We start from the raw sequence: 22,665 nt of genomic DNA, 5'->3' as shown, positions 1-22,665 counted from the left end.
GTTCTAAATCATTCTCTGATTTAGAGGGGAACAATGGGAAAAAATGCAGTGGCACTGGCTTCCAGAGTTGAGTTTGAGGGATATAAGAAATAAGGTGCATTTTGGATGGACCTTTTAATATCCATCTCTGACTAGGCCTACATTGAGTATGGTAATTGGCTTTGTGTGTGTACTAGAGCTGTCTTTGCGCGTGGACACAGTGAAGGCCCAAGACTCGGCGGAAAGCTCCACGGTGTCTGTCCAGGTGTGTGCGTTGAGCCCCATTGACCTGCTGTCCCTCAGCCCAAACCCCCAACCCTGTCCTCAGCCTCTCCACCCTGGCCATCTGCTACCACGTCGCCACCGGGAACTTGGAGGTAGCTTACAGTTACTCTTCCTACCATCAGTCCATCGGGCCTATTCCTTCTTCCTGATTGACAGTCTTATTCAGATAAGTTCACATGCCTTGTCCTCTTCCCTTGTGCAGGTCCAGTGTGAAGAGGAGCTGGCAGTGCAGTGGACGCCATCAGACCACATGTTTTTATATCACCACGTGAAAGAGAGCCAGGGTTGCTGGGATACTCTGTGTGACTCTCTAGGACTGACAGAGAAAAGAAATGACGAGAGTTTACCAGATCCTCCAGAGAGTGGATCTACTAAGACTTCTCCAGCCCACAGTACGGTCAAGGACCTGTCTGTGCGTGTAGAACTGGGCAGAACCCGCTTCACAGCCCAGGTGACAGAGCACAACTACCTCCTGCTGCACACAGACGCCCTGTCCCTCTCCACTCACTCCGGCTCCATGAACGTCCGCTCTCCACACATGTTTCTCAACTTCGACGGCAACGACATATTCTCCTTCAAGGGCCTGGAGGTCCAGACGCACCCTGATCAGTCCCTGGACCAACGCCACCTCTTTCCCTTCCTCTCCACCCGACACAACCGTGCCTGGGTGATCACCTGCCCCTGCCTGGCCGTGGAGTTCCCCTACCAGTACAACTTCTCCAACACCTTTGACAAGTTCATCAGCGTTCAGAAGTGGCTCAAGTCCCTGCACAGCAGCCCTGGTCAGACCCCAGGCCCCCAGTGCCTGCCCCCAGACCTGGTCTTCAAGATCAGCCAGTTCTCCTTCGTCTTCCTGGATGACGTTTTCGAGATCAAGCTGAGGGACAACTACCAGCTGATGAAGGACGAGAGCAAGGAGAGCTCCAAGAGGCTCCAGCTGCTGGACAAGAAGGTGGCTGACCTACGGAAGCAGCACGGAGAACTGCTGCCTGCCAGGAAGATAGAAGAGCTGTATATGTCTCTAGAGCGCAAACACATAGAGATCTACATCCAGCGCTCCCGTCGCCTCTACTCCAACACGCCCATGAGGAAGTCTCTTCTGACCTGGACAGTGTCCGACCTGGAGCTGGTGGCCCTGGCCGACCAGTCCTTCCACGGGCCTGAGCGCGTCCGCGAGCAGCTGAGGGACATCGACGGAGTCAGCCCCTTCCCCAGAGACTGGCTCCCCCTTGTGGTCCAATGGTGCCAGGCAATCAAGTTCAACCTCACTGCCTTCTTGGGTGAGTGATGGGATTGTGTCCCAAATGGAACCCAATTACCTTTTATAGTGCACTACATTTGACCATTGCTCCATACCTTAATTATTTATATTAATATTGATAATATTATCTTCATATTTATACTAAATTATTTCCCCCCTTGTGCCAGTGAGAATCCAGGACTATCCTCGTTACCTGTTTGAGATCCGGGACTGGGAGCTGTCAGGCCGTCTGATCAGGACCGAGCAGGATGGGCAGGGCCGTGCTCGCCGCAGGCAGATGCTGCCACTAGGCCAGCCATGGGGAGATGTAACCATCCACAGGAACATGCCACCACTCAAGTTCTACTGCGATTTCAAATGTGAGTCAAGTGTTTCAATGAAACACGAACCTCAAGGCGATCCTCATTATTTGTGATCAACACTTGTATTTTCAACAGTCGGCAATAGACACACACCGGACGATCACATACAGTGCATTTGGAAAGTATTCAGACCCCCTCACTTTTTCCACATTTTGTTGCGTTAAAGTGTTATTCTAAAATGTATTCAAATTAAAAAAAATCCTCATCAATCTACACACAATACCCCATAATGACAAAATGAAAACAGGTTTTTACAAATGCCTTTTTTTACAAGTATTCAGGCCCTTTGCTATGAGACTCAATTGAGGTCAGGTGCATTCTGTTTCCATTGATCATCCTTGATATGTTTCTACAACTTGATTGGAGTCCACCTGATTGAACATGGTTTGGAAAGGCACCCACCTGTCCTATATAAGGATGACAGTTGACAGTGCATGTCAGAGCAAAAAACAAACCATGAGGTCGAAGGAATTGTCCGTAGTGCTCCGAGACAGGATTGTGTTGAGGCACAGATTTGGGGAAGGGTAACAAAACATTTCTGCAGCACTGAAGTTCCCCAAGAACACAGTGGCCTTCATCATTCTTAAATGGAAGAAGTTTGGAACCCCCAAGACTCTTCCTAGAGCTGGCCTCCCGGCCAAACTGAGAGAAGGGCATTGGTCAGGGCGGTGACCAAAAACCCAAAGGTCACTCTGACAGAGCTCCAGAGTTCCTCTGTGGAGATTGGAGAAACTTCCAGATGGACAACCATCTCTGCAACACTTCACCAATCAGGCCTGAGTGGTAGAGTGGCCAGATGGAAGCCACTCCTCAGTAAAAGGCACATGACCGCCCACTTGGATTTTGCCAAAAGGCACCTAAAGGACTCTGACCAAGAGAAACAAGATTATCTGGTCTAATGAAACCAAGATTGAACTCTTTGGCCTGAATGCCAAGTGTCACGTCTGGAGGAAACCTGGCACCATCCCTACGATGAAGCATGGTGGTGGCAGCATCATGCTGTGGGAATGTTTTTTCAGCAATAGACTGAGACTAGTCAGGATTGAGGGAAAGTTAAACTGTCCAAAGTACAGAGAGATCCTTGAAGACCTGCTCCCGAGCTCTCAGGACAACGACCCTAAGCACACAGCCAAGACAACGCAGGAGTAGCTTCGGGACAAGTCTCTGAATGTCCTTGAGTGGCCTATCCAGAGCCCCAACTTGAACCCGATCGAACATCTCTGGAGAGACCTGAAAATAGCTGTGCAGCGACGCTCCTGATCCAACCTGACAGCTTGAGAGGATGTGCAGAGAAGAATGGGACAAACTCCCCAAATACAGGTGTGCCAAGCTTGTAGCATCATACCCAAGAAGACTTGAGGCTGTAATCGCTGCTAAAGGTGCTTTAACAAAGTACTGAGTAAGGGGTCTGAATACCTATGTATGTTTTATTTTTATAAATTAGCTTTTTTTGGTGGAGGGTTTTGCTTTGTCATTATGGGGCATTGTGTGTAGATTGGTGGGGGGGGGTATTTAATCAATTTTAGAATAAGGCTGTAACGTAACAATGTGGAAAAGGTAAAGAGGTCTGAATACTTTCTGAATGCCCTTTAACTTTATGTGAATCTGGATTTGTTAGTTTGATGACATCTAATCTCTTAACATATACTGGCAGTTGTGCTAATTCAACTCTTAACTATTATTTTCCCATCTCCTTCTCTCCATGCAGCCAATATATCCTTGTACACTATAGTGTGGGGGCCTTGCTGGGACCCAGCCTGGACCCTGATTGGCCAGGTGGTTGATCTGCTGACCAAACCCACGGATGACCCCTCCCCGCCTCTGGCCTGGTGGGACAAGAGTCGTCTGCTGGTACATGGACGCTGAATCACGGACATAGAACAGGCCAACCTCCATCAGCTGGCCACGGAGGTTAACACACAGTCTGATCAACACTTAGCTACTTACTGACTCAGGAAAATGTGTAGACCTGAGAATTAGGATTAGCAGCAATTGTGTTTGACATCTGGCTCTTTTGTAGGACCCCTATAACACTACAGAGAACATGCACTGGGAATGGAACAAAGTCAACTACGAGTGGAACCCTGGGCAGTTTGTCTTCAAAGGTGACATGGATGTCAACGTCAGGACAGCCTCCAAGTAGGTGGCAGACCGAAATCTGTCTTTCAAATATCAGAGATTTGGGGGGGCGGGTAATTTTTGGGGGAGCTTTTTCTTTTCTTGTTCTCAGGTATGATGACATCTGTTTCCTGTACCTGCCAAATCTGTGCATGATCCTTGACCTCCAGTGGCTTTGTCCTGGCAACCCCCATGACCATCACGCTGTAATGCTCTGCTGTGCGGAGAACATAGCTGATGTGACGTCAGGACAACCTCTCGACTCCTTCAGAGCCTTCCGCTCAGGGATCCTCAACCTCTCCATCACCATGGACCTCAACCAACACTGTGGCACAGGTGAGGCGGTTGAGCAGTTACCTTGTGATAGCTGTGTGGGTTGACTTTTTCCAGGTTCAATGAGGAATTCTCCAGAGGCTCCATCCCAAATGGCACCCTCTTCCCTATATAGTGCATTAATTATGATCAGCGCCCATAGGTTCCCTCAGTCAGGCTCTCAGTCAAGTAAGTCATGTAGCTAATAGGTTATCATTTGGGACACTGTACACTTGTTAAATCAAGTCTATGTATTTAGCTTGGATGCAGTAGTCAAGATGAATAATCAAACAATCATTAGCTCTGATGTTGACTGTCTGTTTATTGAAGGCCTGTTTCTGTCTCTCAGAGCCGTGCCAGCCCAGAATCCTCCTATACAGCAGTACCCTGCACTGGATGCAGAACTTCTGGACCAGCATTTCCAGACCCAACTGCAGAGGCAAGCTCTTCCACAGCCGCAGACCCATCCATAAGAAGCTGGGCCAGCACTACAAACAGATGTCCTATACAGCAGCCTTCCCTCAACTACAAGTGAGTAAATCACCAACACTATGGCTGTCCCAAATGGAACCCTATTCCCTTTTATAGTGCAATACTTTTGTAGTAGTGCACTATATAGGGAATAGGGTGCTATTTGGGACGCATCCACTCAATGCTTATGTTCAGCGTACATCCCTAAAGCAAAGCATACAGTTTTATTGTCAATTTAGGATCAAATGGAAATGAAGACTCCTGTCTTTCTGCTTATTTGATCTCTTACTACTGATTCCATGTTTTCAGAGCACACTGTCCCTTCAATTGTCTTATTACCTCCTATGAGTGCTGACATTTGGGATTTGGCCTGTGTCTTTGTCTCTTCCCCAGGTGCATTACTGGGCCTCCTTCACTCAGCAGAGGGGCATCCAGGTGGAGTGCAGCAAAGGCCACGTCTTCACCTGAGGGGCTCAGAGACTCATCCCACAGGGTAAAAAGAGCTGGCACAACACAGGTATAGTAATGCCACACTCTATTTATACACTCACGCAATGTTTTTAGGCCAAATGTTTTATTACATCTTCCCATATACATTAGTGCACTACTTGAGATCTGTTCAAAAGTAGTGCACTATATTTGGAATTTGGTATAATTTGAGACTGAGTTGTTGAGCAGCCTACCTGTTGGTCTAACTCGTGCGTGTGTGTGTGTGTGTGTGCGCGCGTCGTCTGTCCTCTCAGCGGGCACGGTGATGAGGAGGCTGATCTCTGAGTGGAACGTGACCCAGATGGTGTCAGAGCTGTCCCTGATGACGGTGCACCTCATGGCCTCCACCTGGGACGAGACGGCCGACCACTAGATCAACACCCAGGTGAAGAAGACCCACCTGCTCGGCCTGTCCTCCCTCAGTTACCAGCGTCCGAGCAACCGCATGGAGGAGGTAAGACAACGGGGAGGGGATGGTAGACATCCCAAAGTTGATGGCACAGACTGCGTCTCCATTTGCACCCTATTCCCTATGTCGTTCACTACTTTTGACCAGGGACATTGCGGTGCCAGTTGGGACACAAATACAGTAGCTTTAAATGAATGATATTTGTTCTCTGTCTCAACCCTTCATTTGTAGTTCTCCAGTCAAAAGGCGTAGCTAGATCTCTTGTAAAAATGTGAAGCGTATAAATGGTGTGTCTCATTGTGGCAGGAGGTGAACCCAAAAGATGAGGTGAATGCCCCGTACACCCACAAGCTGTGCCTGGTTGACCTGCGAGCCTCCTGGACCACCACTAACAGGAACATAGCGTTCGGTCTGTACGATGGCTACAAGAAGGCAGCTGTTCTCAAGAGGAACCTCTCCACAGAGGCTCTGTAGGGCCTGAGGATAGACACTACGCTGCAAGCTGCCAAGAAGCTCAAGCGCTCTTTGTCCAACTACTCCAGCGGCCACAGCACAGCCCCCTCCACCCCAACCATGCCRAGCACTAGCCGCCCTGAGAAGAGCCAGCACGAAGGTAGGATGTTTCCCCTGGAGTAACAGAAGTGCAGCCTAATTCCTTGTGAATTAATGGTCTTTCATGTGATTTTCTTTTAAGGGATTTTCAGATTTTATTGAACAGATAGTGAGAGAGGATGACAGTGGAGAAAGAAAGAGAGATGTGCAATAGGCCGGTTTCGAACCTATGTCAACACTAGATATGTATGCCAGATGCTGCAGCATTACTGCTAGACCAGCCAGGCCACATGAATGGTCTTTCAATGTGATAAGTTACTACCTCTGTTTCTTCAACTCTTCCTTCCTCCTCTCTCTGCAGTGACATCCATGCTGCAGAAGCTAATTGAAGAGACTGATGAGTTTGTGGTGTTCTCAGAGGACTCTGGTGTGAGTGATCAGCTGTGTGGCATCGCTGCCTGCCAGACAGACGACGTCTACAACCGCAACTGGTTCATCGAGCTGGTCAACTGTCAGGTACAACTAGTCTGGGACTTTAGGTTCATGGCAAATCAGATTAAGATTGTAAAGAGCAGTGGGCCAATCACACTTTTAATGCCCCAGAAGTTAACAATTATGTTTGCTAACAGGACCTTATTGGACAAAGACAAATATGGAAAGAATGTTCTGCGTCTCAGTCATTTTGGATCCTTAGCGATACTGAAAACAGAACCTGTTCTATTTTTAGCAACATTCTAATATAAAATGTTCTGCCAATCTAGCATTTTATTTAGCATGTGACACTCCAGTTTCCAGGGTTATAATCCTGCTCTGCTGTCTGTCTGTAGATGATGTTGCATGGCACAGAGACAGCTGGCTGCGTGCTGGTGTCTGCTGCCAAGGCCCAGCTGCTGCAGTGTGAGCACCACCCGGCCTGGTACAGCAACACCCTCAAGCAGAAGACCACCTGGACCTGTCTGCTGGACGGCATGTAATACTTGGAGCCCCATGGAGCCCAACCCCTCAGAGCAGGAGGACTGGCAGCTGTGGCTTGAGGTGGGCCAGTGAAACCATTATTAACACGCTCTTAAAGATGCACTATGCAGAAATCGCTCCGCCATTTCCTGGTTTCGAAAATTCTAATAGTTTGCCTAGTTTCAGTTTGCGACAAAGCAAGCAAGTATAGTGTTGAGAATCATTGTACCATTAAAACCACTGTGAAATATATTTTCCATAACCAACATTTTTGAATTTTCAGCTGTAAAAGAAAAAAGTTAAACACAAAAACAGAACTTAAGAAAGGGGAAGCATAGAAATAGCGCACGTAGAACAGATCTAACGGTTCAATGAGTGACAGATCTGACTCACATTTCTATGTAAATTTGTTCAGGTTGCCCAAAAGGTTACATTTTGCCACTTTAACAGAAACTACCATAAATTATCATCTGTAGCATTGAATGGTGATGTGTTGCATATGGCTCATGATGGCTTACATTCAGGCTCAAGTCCAAGTTGCATGACAGAGTATTTCTGTATTAGGTCCATAACAGAGAGCGTATTTGTGCAGTTAGTCTTTCAGATTCAGGGTGCTGTCATAGCTTTGACCGTGTGTCTTTGCCTTGGTTGTGTGTGGTGCGTCTGCAGGTGAAAAACATTGAGGAGCACAGGAAGCGTCACCTGGACTCAGTGCTGGAGCTGATGGAGAATGGTCAGGCTGTTGGAGGCATGGTCAGCACCACCACAGGTACTGCTGCTCCTCACACATCCACTCTACTTCATAGAATGCACTCTGTTTAAACCATGGCCCTGCAAAACTGAACATCTCAACTTGATCTGAATCTTTCCTAAAAGGGGGAATTCCCCAAAAATGTAAATTTATATTCACCATCTCCAGCACCATAAGTGTCTACATATTTGTAAACTGCACATTTTATATGTTCTGTAGTTTAAAAGTTCCACATGATGATGATAAGGTTAAAAAGTGGTGGAATTACCTTTTAACTTGTGTCAAGGTAAATGTAACACTTCCTCTCTGTTCTGTGTATCCAGACTGGAACCAGCCGGCCCAGGTGAATGACACCCAGCAGGTCCAGCGTATCATCTCTCGTTGCAGCTGTCGCATGTACTACATTGGCTACAGCCACGACATCGACCCTGAGCTGGCCACGCAGATCAAACCCCCAGAGATACGGCGCAACGAGAAGGAAGACCTGCTGAAAAAACAAGCTGGTAAGGCAACCCATAGAGATCATAAACTCAGCAAAAAAAGAAACGTCCTCTCACTGTCAACTGTGTTTATTTTCAGCAAACTTAACAGGTGTAAATATTTGTATGAACATAACAGGATTCAACAACTGAGACATAAACTGAACAAGTTCCACAGACATGTGACTAATAGAAATGGAATAATGTGTCCCTGAACAAAGGGGGGGTCAAAATCAAAAGTAACAGTCAGTATCTTGTGTGGCCACCAGCTGCATTAAGTACTGCAGTGCGTCTCCTCATGGACTGCACCAGATTTGCCAGTTCTTGCTGTGAGATGTTACCCCACTCTTCCACCAAGGCACCTGCAAGTTCCCGGAAATTTCTAGGGGGAATAGCCCTAGTCCTCACCCTCCCATCAAACAGGTCCCAGACGTGCTCAATGGGATTGAGATCCGGGCTCTTCGCTGGCCATTGCAGAACACTGACATTCCTGTCTTGCAGGAAATCACGCACAGAATGAGCAGCATGGCTGGTGGCATTGTCATGCTAGAGGGTCATGTCAGGATGAGCCTGCAGGAAGGGTACCACATGAGGGAGGAGGATGTCTTCCCTGTAACGCACAGCGTTGAGTTTTCATAACTGTGACCTTAATTACCTACCGTCTGTAAGCTGTTAGTGTCTTAACGACCGTTCCACAGATGCATGTTCATTAATTGTTTATGGTTCATTGAACAAGCATGGGAAACAGTGTTTAAATCCTTTACAATGAAGATCTGTGAAGTTATTTGGATTTTTACGAATTATCTTTGAAAGACAGGGTCCTGAAAAAGCGACGTTTCTTTTTTTGCTGAGTTTATAATGCACTGTTTTATACAATATTATTATCATTTTAWTTTTTTTATCAATTTCTAGGATGAAAAATGTACTGAATTTGTTTGTCCTATTTGAATGCCAAAATCCATTCTGGTGTTCTATTTCATTCTGAGGCAACCTACATCCTCAAATACAGTGTTGGAACATGCAGACAGTTTTTTGCTGTGTTATTGAGTGTAAAGGCTTGAGCCCTTGGTATCTTTCCCCCCACTGTACTATCAGGGGCTGTAGACACCTTCACCCTCATTCACCATGACCTGGAGATCTCCACCAACCCTGTGCAGTATGCTATAATCCTGGACATCGTCAACAACCTACTGCTGCACGTTGAGCCCAAACGCAAGGTAACGAGATGTCAACATCTGACTAGGCCGTGTTTTGTCCTATAGCATTTGCAACTGTGTAAGGGGCGAATCCTACCTCCCACTTAAGTCGAATTTTCACTTAGCCATGCATTGAGGTCAATGGGAGACTAAGTGACATTTTTACATGAGTGGAAGTTGGATTCACCCTTACTGTATGATAGCTGAAGTCTCTCTGAACTTTACAAGTCCCTTTGCATCCCAAATGGCATGGTATTCTCTATGTAGTGCATGACTTTTGACCAGGGCTTTAAATAAGGTGTCATTTGGGATGCCTCCTGTCCTACCCTCTGACCATGTTGTGTGTGGGCTCTGTCCCCAGGAGCACAGTGAGAAGAAGCAGCGAGTGCGTTTCCAACTGGAGATCTCCAGTAACCCAGAGGAGCAGCGCAGCAGCATTCTACACCTGCAGGAGGCCGTCAGGCAGCACGTGGCCCAGATCAGACTCCTGGAGAAACAGATCTACTCCAATATCAGGGTGAGCCTTGTGAGGTGAAAACCAAAGTTGAAGGTAATTCCGATGGGAGGGACGATACAGTTGTATTCGATCTAGTTTACTTTATTCAATTATAATCTATAGTGGGAATAAACACATCCCTAAGCTCTGAAATATCTACTTGGTGAGTGTGTATTTGACCTGTGTGGTGTGTGTGACCTCCCTCAGGCCCAGCCTGAGGAGCTGAGAGGAGATGAGCTGTCAGAGATCAACGTGAGGCTGCAGAGACTGACATGCAGATGAAGAGTGAGGAGCTCAACATCCTCATCAGGTCAGCCCAACACCGCCACACACACCATCATTTCAAGGACTAGGAAACTACTCAGCCAACCATGGGAAGTCTCCTGTGTTCTTCTCTGGATGTCTCGCTCTGCTCCCAGATGTTTTAAAGACTTCCAGCTGCAGAGGGCCAATAAGCTGGAGCTGCGTAAGCCCCCAGAGGACGTGAGTGTGGTTCACAGGACAGAGATCTGCTCTGCCCAGGCCCGCTGGTGTCTCACTGAGGAGGATGGACAGCTGGGCATCGCTGAGCTGGAGCTGCAGAGGTTCATGTACAGCAAGGTGGGTGGGCATGGGGCAGGGAGGACACTGCTCTGTCCTTACAAGGAGATGACCCTAACTCTTTTCATGCTGTGCTTCGGCAAGAGAGCTGGGCCCATATTCACCAAAAGTCTCAAATTAGGAGTGCTGAAATTAGGATCAGTTTTGCCTTCTAGATAGTAATGAATGAGATGATATAGACAGGGGGTACCTGATCCTAGATTAGTACTCCTACTCTGAGACGCTTTATGAATGCGGGCCCTGATGTTGACGCTAAACGTCTGTTAAACTGACTCCTCCCACAGCTGAACAAGTCAGACGACACAGCAGAGCATCTCCTGGAACTGGGCTGGTTCACCATGAACAACCTGCTCCCCAACGCTGCATTCAAGGTCAGGAAATAGTGCTAATCTGACCTTTTCTTTGGTAAGGGCAGTCTGCAGCTCAATCCGTGTATCGTTTTGGATACATTTTTACAACATGAGCTATGAACCTGTGAAGCTTACAAATATGTCCTCTAAAAGGGAACTTTGATAGGGCAAGCCTTTTTGTTTTTTCAATATTTTGTTAGAAGTTTTAATCTCCTGCTGTGACTGATCCAATGATTCCAGGCCATGCTGCACCCAACATGTAGTGCTCACAAATAACTCTAATGCAGTGTTTGCTTGTGTTGTTAACTCTCCTTGGTTTCCCCTGTGCAGCACGTGAGGGTATGTATGGTGCTGGTACAGTAACTGGGAGTTCATGTCACTGTTGTTGACACCATACTGTTCATCATCCAGTCAGCATCACGGAAATCCCACTCAGAATATTATGGCTATCTCCCAAATGGCACCCTATTCCCTATATAGTGCACTACTTTTGACCTGGGTCCTGGCCAATAGTAGTGCTCTATTAATGGAATACGGTGCCATTTGGGACTCAGACTTTGTTATTCAGCATTGCATGTCCATCATGGGACTGGGTCACTAGAATGCCCAGCTACACAGTCCTTCGTCTTATTGCGTGCCCCTCGTTGCATTTGCACCGTCATCTGAGTGCTGTATGGTACCATGCCTTGCGTCGCTGTATGAGTCATGTTTGTTTTGCAGATTTTTCCCCGCTCATATGGGATATTTAGAAGGTAAAATCCATATAGTTGTGAATTGATTCATTTATCCTCCTGCTCACAATTCATGCTGTATAGACACATGTTCAGATTCATTGTATTATCTTTACAAAATATTCGGAATTTAAATTGGTTTCCTACATTACAGGAAACATATTTTGGGGTTGCTTCATGAGTCAGCGGTTAGGAGCATGGCATTATTCAAGTAATTATTTTGTTTACGTCCCGAATGACACCATATTCCCTATATAGTGCACTACTTTTGGTGCCATTTGGAATGCAACCTCTGTGACTTAACTTCATGAAACGTGTCTCCTAGGTGGTGTTGCATCCTCAGATCCCGTGTCAGTCTGGCCGTCAGTTTGCCCTGCGCATCTTCAGTAAGGTCCACCCCCCAGTGGGAGGTATCTCAGTCAAGGAGCACTTTGAGGTGAGGAGGAAGCATGTGATCATAACATTAGAGATGTCATAAGGTATGTATGTGGTCATAACATTGAAGATGTCGTAACATGATCATAACATTTAATTATGAAAGCATTGGGAGCATACAGTTAAACGTGTTTCTCTGTTGTAATGTGTTTGTGTCACCAGGTGAATGTGTTTCCTCTCACCATCCAGCTCATGTACCAGTTCTTCAAAAGGATGATGGGATTATTTTTCCCAGGAAGGAACGTGGAGGAGGAGGAAGTTGCTGATGAGGAAGACAAGTCCCGAATGGTCACTACTGGTATGTATTGCCTCTACCTGCTAGCATCCTGTCCAGGGGGTGTACTTGTACATCAAGCTACAGAAGCTGGGTGCCTGCCCTATGGGCCATTCTGACTCAGACAAGGCTTACTAACTTACCAGTTATTGATGTGCAACAGTTATGCTTTACTATATATACATTCACTTGCCCTCAAGTCTCCATCCATCCTCTACATGTTGACCAGCCTGAAATCCACACCTGTCTCCACCCAACCAATCAATATTAGTTTCCATTGTCTGCCAACTCTTGTGTGGTATTCGATAGGTAGTTGCTGTGTCACCCCTGGTGTCTATTAAAAGCCTGGGTCTAGTGTGACCTTGAGGGCTGTGTGAGAGGGTGCATCCCACATGGCACCCTATTCCCTAAATTGTGCACTATGGGCCCTGGTCAAAAGTAGTGCACAATAAAGGGGATAGGGTGCCATTTTGGAAAGTACAGGAGTGTAGGGTGTGGACTCTAGAGTGGTAGTCGTTCAGAGGCCGTAGTGGTGCTTCTGCTGTCTTTCTTGAACTCACATCCACACTAGTTTTTCTTCCTGGCACTGGTTCTACTGATTGTAGCTATTTCAAAGAAGGATGTAATAACTTGCAATTACTGTGATATGTGGTTGTTTTTCCTACTAAACTTAGTTGAGTGCACTGACTGTAATCGCTCTGGATAAAAGCATCTTCTACATCAGGGGTGTCAAATTCAATTAGGGCCATATTGAAAAAACAACACATTTGCAGCCAGACATTGTCTGCTATGTTTTTTTATACAAAAAATAAAACGTGCGTACAACTGCGACTCAAACTGGCCATTGTTTTTATTTGAAAAAAAACATATGTGCCTGATGTCCCTTTTTATAATGTCCACTTATGTATACATAGGATGCCTTATACAGTGGTTTGCGAAAGTATTCACCCCCCTGTCATTTTTCCTATTTTGTTGCCTTACAACCTGGAATTCAAATGGATTTTGTGGGGGGTTGTAATCATTTGATTTACACATGCCTACCACTTAGAAGATGCAAAATATAATTTATTGTGAAACAAACAAGAAATAAGACAAAAAAACTGAAAACTTGAGCGTGCATAACTATTCACCCCCCCAAAGTCAATACTTTGTAGAGCCACCTTTTGCAGCAATTACAGCTTCAAGTCTGTTGGGGTATGTCTCTATAAGCTTGGCACATTTAGCCACTGGGATTTTTGCCCATTCTTCAAGGCAAAACTGCTCCAGCTCCTTCAGGTTGGATGGGTTCCACTGGCGTACAGCAATATTTAAGTCATACCACAGATTCTCAATTGGATTGAGGTCTGGGCTTTGACTAGGCCATTCTGAGACATTTAAATGTTTCCCCTTAAACCACTCGAGTGTTGCTTTAGCAGTATGCTTAGGGTCATTGTCCTGCTGGAAGGTGAACCTCTGTCCCAGTCTCGAATCTCTGGAAGACTGAAACAGGTTTCCCTCAAGAATTTCCCTGTATTTAGCACCATCGATCATTCCTTCAATTCTGACCAGTTTTCCAGTCTCTGCTGATGAAAAACATCCCCACAGCATGATGCTGCCACCACCACCATGCTTCACTGTGGGGATTGTGTTCTCGGGGTGATGAGAGGTGTTGGGTAAGGCGCCAGACAAAGCTCAGTTTAAGTCTCATCTGACCAGAGTACCTCCTTCCGTATGTTTGGGGAGTCTCCCGCATGCCTTTTGGCAAACACCAAACGTGTTTGCTTATTCTTTTCTTTAAGCAATGGCTTTTTTCTGGCCACTCTTCCGTAAAGCCCAGCTCTGTGGAGTGTATGGCTTAAAGTGGTCCTATGGACAGATACTCCAATCTCTACTGTGGCGCTTTGCAGCTCCTTCAGGGGTCTCTTTGTTGCCTCTCTGATTAATGCCCTCCTTGCCTGGTCTGTGAGTTTTGGTGGGCAGACCTCTCTTGACAGGTTTGTTGTGGTGCCATATTCTTGCCATTTTTTTAAATAATGGATTTAATGGTGCTCCGTGGGACGTTCAAAGTTTCGGATATTTTTTTATAACACAAGCCTGATCTGTACTTCTCCACAACTTGCCCCTGACCTGTTTGGAGAGCTGCTTGGTCTTAATGGTGCCGCTTGCTTGGTGGTGCCCCTTGCTTAATGGTGTTGCAGACTCTGGGGCCTTTCAGAACAGGTGTGTGTGTATTTATTTATTTTATATTATATATATATATATATATATATATATTACTGAAATCATGTGACACTTAGATTGCAAACAGGTAGACTTTATTTAACTAATTGGTTGCACCAGATCTTATCTATGGACAGATAGATAAGCCCTATCTAAGGGCTTCATAGCAAAGGGGGTGAATACATATGCATGCACCACTTTTCCGTTTTTTTTAAAGTTTTTTTTTCACTGCACCCAATTTGGACTATTTTGTGTATGTAAATTACATAAAATCAAAATCTATTTAAATTACAGATTGTAATGCAACAAAATACGAAAAATGCCAAGGGGGATGAATACTTTTGCAAGGCACTGTATATGTCTATCGTCAGCCAATCTTTCTCAAATCCTTTCGGGTTAAACTTGGAGAGGAAAGTTAGGTCTCATAACTACCTACAGAAAGGATGCTTCTAATGAAGAGTTACAAATAGCCATATTAGACTGAAAGATGTATGGTCATTTCGTCAGACTTGTGAGGCTCTGGTTGCTCATTCAACATATTTGCTGCTACTTCACTCAAACCCATTTTAAGTCTCCCATCCTAACTGTTTTACATTTCCTGAGACCAACCAGAAATGTTTCCTTTGCCAGATTTTCATAAAACAGCAACACATGTGGTGTCGTTTCTGCATTACCAAATGTTACGCAAGGCAAAAGAGTTGGCTACGCTTCAATTGCTAGTTCGGTGCTTCGGACTGCAGGGTTGTAAGCACTGCCGGAGCGCACTGGTGCGTCGCTCTGCCACTTCTCACAATGGTGCTCGTTTAGTAAAGTTAGATCAAAGATGAATCAATGTCTTGAAATATCACATAATGATTCATTAGTATTCTACATAATCAAATATAATCGCATAGTATGTTACTATTATACCAACAACACCACCTTCACATTTTAGGATGGTTAGGTGAATGGTAGAAAGAAATTATCGTGCGACCAAAACTCAACAACGCGCCTCTAGGCAGAAGGTACTCACGAAACAGTAATTCAAGAAGATCTAAATGCATATGCTGCCATTTTTTTGTATTAATGTAGGCTACACTGTCCCGCAGAATCATCCTGTTGTCTCGCATTTGGGTATGCATGTGTCTGTACACTTTCCCTCCGCTGTAAACCGAACACACGAAAGCAGCGCAATTGACTTTGAATTCACGGATGTACGCGCATCATGCTGTAATTTCATAAAGTAGATCACTCAGCTGTCGAGTAATTTTATACTCCCTTGTGTGTCCTATTGTTCTTAGTAGTAATGTATACCCGCTTGTAAATCCTTTATCTTTTTACTTTTTGACAACCAAGATGTCAGTTTCCGTAGGCTACAGCAATGACCCTTCGGAACCGAAACTTGGCATGGACATTTAGTCTACAACACATTTAAACTTTCGGTCTGGTAGAAGATTCGGTCAGTGCCATTAGTGACGATATGATACAGTGCATTCCCAGGTTTATGCCTCGTGTGTGGGTCTGGGAAGAGTGGTGTTTGTGGCAATGCACTGCAGTTGGAGGTGAGACACGTTGGCAGTGACGTGTAGTGCAGCGCATTGCGGGCTGTATGGAAGCGGGACAAAATGAATTGACAACCCAAATCATTGCGTGGGCTGGATAGAAATGTGTCATGGTCCGAATTCGGCCCAAGGGCCTTGTGTTTGACACGTCTGTTCTAAGTTATTTTATTTTATTGTAAATTGTGTCTCAGGCATGCCTGTCACCAAGCCTAGGCAGCTCTCAGAGGACACCATGGGGATCATGGGCCCCAACAAAGGGGTCACCCAAGGCTTGAACTGCACATCAGGGGTCAGGAGGTCCTTCCGAAAGGCTGTTGAGGTATCTTTTATTTTAAATGAGATATGAGCGATTCATCTTTGTGTTTATGTATCCCCAAATGTTCATACTTCCGTACTACATTGCAGTGGCGCAACTTTGGTTTTAGAAGTGGGGGGGGGGGGCATTATTAAATATGCATGCATGCATGCACACGTTCAAAAGTTTGGGGTCACTTAGAAATGTCCTTGATTTTGAAAGAAAATCACTTTTTACAAAACCAGAATAGAAAGAGTGGGAGGCCCCAGTGCACAACTGAGCAAGAGGACAAACAGGTCTGGTTTGACAAACAGATGCCTCAAATGTCCTTAAAGTCCAGCATCCCGTAGTCGCCTCTTCACTGTTGACGTTGAGACTGGTGTTTTGCGGTTACCATTTAATGAAGCTGCCAGTTGAGGACTTGTGAGGCATCTGTTTCTCAAACTACACACTCTAATGTACTTGTCCTCTTGCTCAGTTGTGCACTGGGGCCTCCCACTCTTTCTATTCTGGTTAGAGACAGTTTGTGCTGTTCTGTGAAGGGAGTAGTACACAGCTTTGTATGAGCTCTTCAGTTTCTTGGCAATTTCTCGCATGGAATAGCCTTCATTTCTCAGATCAAGAATTAAATGACGAGTTTCAGAAGAAAGTTCTTTGTTCRTAGCCATTTTGAGCCTGTAATTGAACCCACAAATCCTGATGCTCCAGATACTCAACTAGTCTAAAGAAGGCCAGTTTTATTCATTCTTTAAATCAGCACAACAGTTTTCAGCTGTGCTAACATAATAACATAATTGCAAAAGGGTTTTGTAATAATCAATTAGCCTGTTAAAATGATCAACTTGGATTAGCTAACACAACATGCCATTGGAACACAGGAGTGATGGTTGCTGATAATAGGCCTCTGTACGCCTATGTAGATATTGCATTAAAAATCTGCCGTTTCCAGCTACAATAGTCATTTACAACATTAACAATGTCTACACTGTATTTCTGATCAGTTTTATTTTAATGGACAAAAAATTTACTTTTCTTTCAAAATCAAGGACATTTCTAAGTGACCCCAAACGTACATGTGTGTGTAAGTAATTATCCAGTCTGATAAACAATCTACCCGACCGCTCGGAGGCGTCCTCTTGTTTCTAAAGCACACCGTTGCCTCGTTTTGTATTACATTCCAATGATAAAACTGGGGGGGACAAAAATGCAATTTCAGAATGTGGGGGGGACATGTCCCCAGTGAAAGTTGTGTCCCTGCTACTTTGCCAACTAGCTACATCTGCTGGTGGAATTGGCTTGTTGTTTCACAAGTACTTCCCAACTTTCTCGCTTAATTTATGCTGCTTCAGATATGGCATCCTATACCTTATATTGTGCACTACTTTTGACCAGAGCTCTATGGACCCTGGTCAAAAGAAGTGCACTATGATGAGGATTAGGGTGCCATTTCAGACACAGCCTTAGGTTTTTCATACCGTATTGAAACTGAAGTATGTCTTATTTCCCTGTCTAGCATCCTGTTGATGACATCGACAAGATGAAGTAGAGAGCAGCCATGAATAACTCCTTCATCTACATCAAGATCCCCCAGGTTCCCCTCTGTGTCAACTACAATGTAGGTATCACCATGTGCTAAAGTCAAGAGTAGCAAAATTCCAGTAATTTTCCAGAAATCCTAGTTGGATGATTCCCGGATTTCCTCCGCATTCCCTCCTGATTACAGGGATCGTCCAACCAGGATTTCAGGCAATTCCCAGATTTTCCAGGATAGCTAAAGTACAACGGTACTCAATACTTGGATTCCAGCCAGTTATTGATTCTATATACATGTCCTTGTGTCTTTGAGTTTATAAATAAACATTCCCCTCGAAGGGAGACATTTAATCTCACTCGGCCATTATTAGATACAGAGAGGTGGCATCAGGTCACATGTTTTGTTCTCAGACTGAAAAAAAATACCTCAACATCTGCTGTGTTGTCATGTGTTTTGTCTGTTTGTATGTGTAAACCATCTCACACTGTTGGCTTGTTTGTGACATGCATGTCATTTCTAATCCATCTCAGATTTTCAATTTCATATCTTCAGGCATTTGCAAAATAATTGTTATTGTCCAATGACAGCATTATCTTGCCTTCCAGATTGCATAATGCTTGGTATTATCAACCATGGGGTTTCAATCCTTTTTCATAGTTGATTTGAGTAAATGTTTAATAAATTAAAATGTAATATTCGTATATGAATATGTAATATCATTAAACAGGAGATCAATGAACAAACACAGACATGTCATGAAGGCATGATTATTGAATCCAATTTTCTCATCAGAATTGTATGAACAACGGTTGTACTTTTTAACTCCCAGTCAATGTAGTTTCATTATGTTTTGTGTACCCCATAGGGAGAGAAAAGCAGTGTTGACTGGAAAGATCTGAACCTGGTTCTGCCTTGTCTGGAGTACCACAACAACACGTGGACCTGGCTGGACTTTGCCATGGCTGTGAAGAGGGACAGCAGGAAAGCCCTGGTAGCACAGGTACTGCACTGAACCCTGTCCCGCTTATTACTAACCCAACCGCTGCAGGGTAAAGTTCCCCCCTAGAAGCAGATCTAGGATCAACCTCTCCTCCCCCTTGACCATTATTGGGGAAAATGTCAAACTGACCCAGGGTCAGCATGTAGGGGAAACTTAATCCTACTCCGTACTGCACAGAACCCTGGCCCCTCCAATTACCAAAACATCCATGCCCTCAGTAGCAGTTAGATGGCAAAAATGGCACTTCTACCATCATGATGTTCCAAGCTGCCAAAATGCCAATCGCTGCCTAAAGCTATTTTTATGTCACAATATAGAACTATGTATAGTTTACTTCATTCGTATGTCCTATATATTTCTCATGTTTTCCTTTTCCCATCCATAGACGATATTTATTTATTTAACCTCTAAGAACAAATTCTTATTTATAATGACGGCCTACCAAAAGGCCTCCGCCGGTGACGGGGGGCTGGGATTAAAAATGTAAAAATGAAATAACAATATAGGACAAAATAAACATCACAATAAGAGACACCACAACACTACATAAAGAGAGACCTAAGACCACAACAGTATGGTAGCAACACAGCATGGCAGCAGCACATGGTAGCAGCACAAAAAATGGTACAATTATTATTGGGCACAGACAACAGCACAAAGGTCAAGAAGGTAGAGACAACAATACATCACGCGAAACAGCCACAACTGTCAGTATGAGTGTCCATGATTGAGTCTTTGAATGAAGAGAGAGAACTGTCCAGTTTGAGTGTTTTTTGCAGCTTGTTCCAGTCACTTGCTGCAGTGAACTGAAAAGAGGAGCGACCCAGGGATGTGTGTGCTTTGGGGACCTTTAACAGAATGTAACTGGCAGAACGGGTGTTGTATGTGGAGGATGAGGGCTGCAGTAGATATCTCAGATAGGGGGGAGTGAGGCCTCAGAGGGTTTTATAAATAAGCATCAACCAGTGGGGCTTGCGACGGGTATACAGAGATGACCAGTTTACAGAGATGTATAGAGTGCAGTGATGTGTCCTATAAGGAGCATTGGTGGCAAATCTGATGGCCGAATGGTAAAGAACATCTAGCCGCTCGAGAGCACCCTTACCTGCCCGAAAACTCCCGAAAAAAATTCAAATAATCTGATTAAACTATATTGAAAAAACATACATTACGATGATATGGTCTCATTTATCAAATAAAAACCCAGCCGGAGATTGTTCCCGTCCAAAACAGCAGCAAAACAGAACACAATATCACTCCCAAGTCGCGCGCTTCAGACTTCCGGAAGTGGTCGGTCACGTCAAAGAAATAGCTCTATTCAACCTCTGAACAAGATATTCACTAAATTTCTCTCTCATACCCTCTTGACACCCAGAGCAAGGCGTACGGAGTGTACGTAGGGTCTTACGTATAATGACCATGTATAGGCATAACGTTGAAGCGAGCATAGATTTCTGACATTCTACTTCTTGTCAGGGAAAGTGCTGCCAAATGACTTTGTACCACTCAGAGAAAAAATTAGAACGGTTTTAGAAACTAGAGATTGTTTTCTATCCAATATTAATATTAATATGCATATTGTAAGAGCAAAAATTGATTAAGAGGCCGTTTGAAAATTGGCACATATTTTCCAGTTTTTTCACATACGCCCCCTGCAGCCATAACAGGTTTTAAAAGAGCTGTAGTGTTAAAATTACAAAACATTACGGAGACAAGCTGCAACAACATTACTTTTGCAGAGCCTATCAAAGCTGTAAGTGCATCAATATAAAACAACAAGGACATATTTTTGCGGCTTGTTTGTGATATATTGCACGGATATGCTGAGGAACTACAGTGTAAAACAGAAGTCTGCTGTGGCATATATGTTGTCGGGGAAGTCTCATGCAGGTACAAATTATATATTTGTGTTATTTACAGAAATGCACTTTCCAGTCAGTGTACAGTATCATTAAAATCCCAACGCTATAATAAAAGCACAAGGCTCGAATATATCATTACAGTACTAGTGAATCAGGTATTTCTAACTGTTGCAACAGACAGCATTTCTATGGTTGTCAAGGTACTTTAATTTGAGATGAAAATGTTTTACAATCTACCGGATAACATTTGTTTGAGGATACAGTATTCCTGAACCAGCAGGAAATGATGCTCTGAACAAGTCACATTATTTGCATCTTAAAACAGCATCCTATCCCATATATAGTGCACTACTTTGGCATCCTATCCCCTATAGTGAACTATATAGGGATCCATTTGAGACACAACCATAGTCAACATATAAACTATGAAATGTTCTAATTGATTTAATGGAAATGGACAGTGAAACTTAAAAAAATAGCCATCACCCCAGTCATACTATTAAGTCAACAAGTATAGGCTGCTCATTCTGAAAGTTAAGGACCATGCGTGATGCATTGAATGAAAATGAAATGTTTACTGTATGGCATGAAAAATCAAGAAAACAAAGATACATTTGGTCAATAAGACCATGGTATTTGTTTTTAGCAGATAACTGGGCCCCATCTCCATAAAGCCTCTTAGAATAAGAGTGCTGATCTAGGGTCAGTTGTGACTTTTCGATCATAAATACAAAGGAGGGTCAGGGTCAGTCCTTGACACTGCTTTGTCATCAGTCTCTCTGCCCCATAATGACCTGCCAGCTCCATCTCACACACAGCATACAGTATTTGACTGTCAAGTGTCATCAGATAACACGCTAGTAAAAGGCAGTCTGACCTCTCCATGATTCCCTGGGCTGGGGAGTGTGCTACTGTTGCAGCCATAGTCTGCGTCCCAAAATGGCACCCTATTCTCTATACATGCCCTACTTCTGACCAGGAACCATAGGGCCTGGTCGAAAGTAGTTCACCATGTAGGGTATTGGGTGCCATTTGGACACTGCCATAGACTAGAGCGCAGTGGTTCAGTGCAGTACTGTTCAGTGTATGTAGGCCTATGGGTCACTTGCGCCGGCTGAAGATGCTCTTCTTGCTGGAGCTCTTGTCTGAGCAGGTGAGACCGATGAGGAGTCGGGCCTTCTCATCCTCCTCCTGCTGCTGAATGCTACTGTCTGACTTCCCTCAAATGCTTTGCCCCTTGAGTCAGAGCCTGACGCCGGCTTCAGACGCAGCTTCTCCTTTATCATCTACACAGAGGGGGGGGGGGGGGGCAGATATCATAGGTCACTTCAGAAAATATGAAATAACATATGGTTCAAGAACTCCTTTCCCCAGATTTTGTGTTAAACTTTCTTAGTGTCTAACAAGCTTTCTCTGCCCTAACCTTGTTCTGAATACCTCAAAACAAAAGGTAATGTGGTTTGCTAAGAAAAATGCCCCTCAACCCACCGGTGTGATTAAAACCTCTGAGGGTTTAGAGCTTGAGGTAGTCACTTCATACAAGTACTTGGGAGTATGGCTAGACGGTACACTGTCCTTCTCTCAGCACATATCAAAGCTGCAAGCTAAGGTTAAATCTACACTTGGTTTCCTCTATCGTAATCGCTCCTCTTTCACCCCAGCTGCCAAACTAACCCTGATTCAGATGACCATCCTACCCATGCTAGATGACGGAGACATAATTATAGATT

General features: G+C 44.6%; 1 pseudogene; it reads left to right on the top strand.

The window, feature by feature from the left end:
* The first annotated feature begins 243 nt into the window (after window positions 1-243).
* Window positions 244-22,665, top strand: part of LOC111982688 (bridge-like lipid transfer protein family member 2) — a 26,074-nt pseudogene continuing 3,652 nt past the window's right edge.

The sequence above is a fragment of the Salvelinus sp. IW2-2015 genome, linkage group LG22 (assembly GCF_002910315.2).
Source record: "Salvelinus sp. IW2-2015 linkage group LG22, ASM291031v2, whole genome shotgun sequence".
NCBI classification, from domain to species: domain Eukaryota; kingdom Metazoa; phylum Chordata; class Actinopteri; order Salmoniformes; family Salmonidae; genus Salvelinus; species Salvelinus sp. IW2-2015.
Note: the sequence above shows the minus strand (reverse complement) of the source record. Positions and strands in the feature narration are given on the sequence as shown.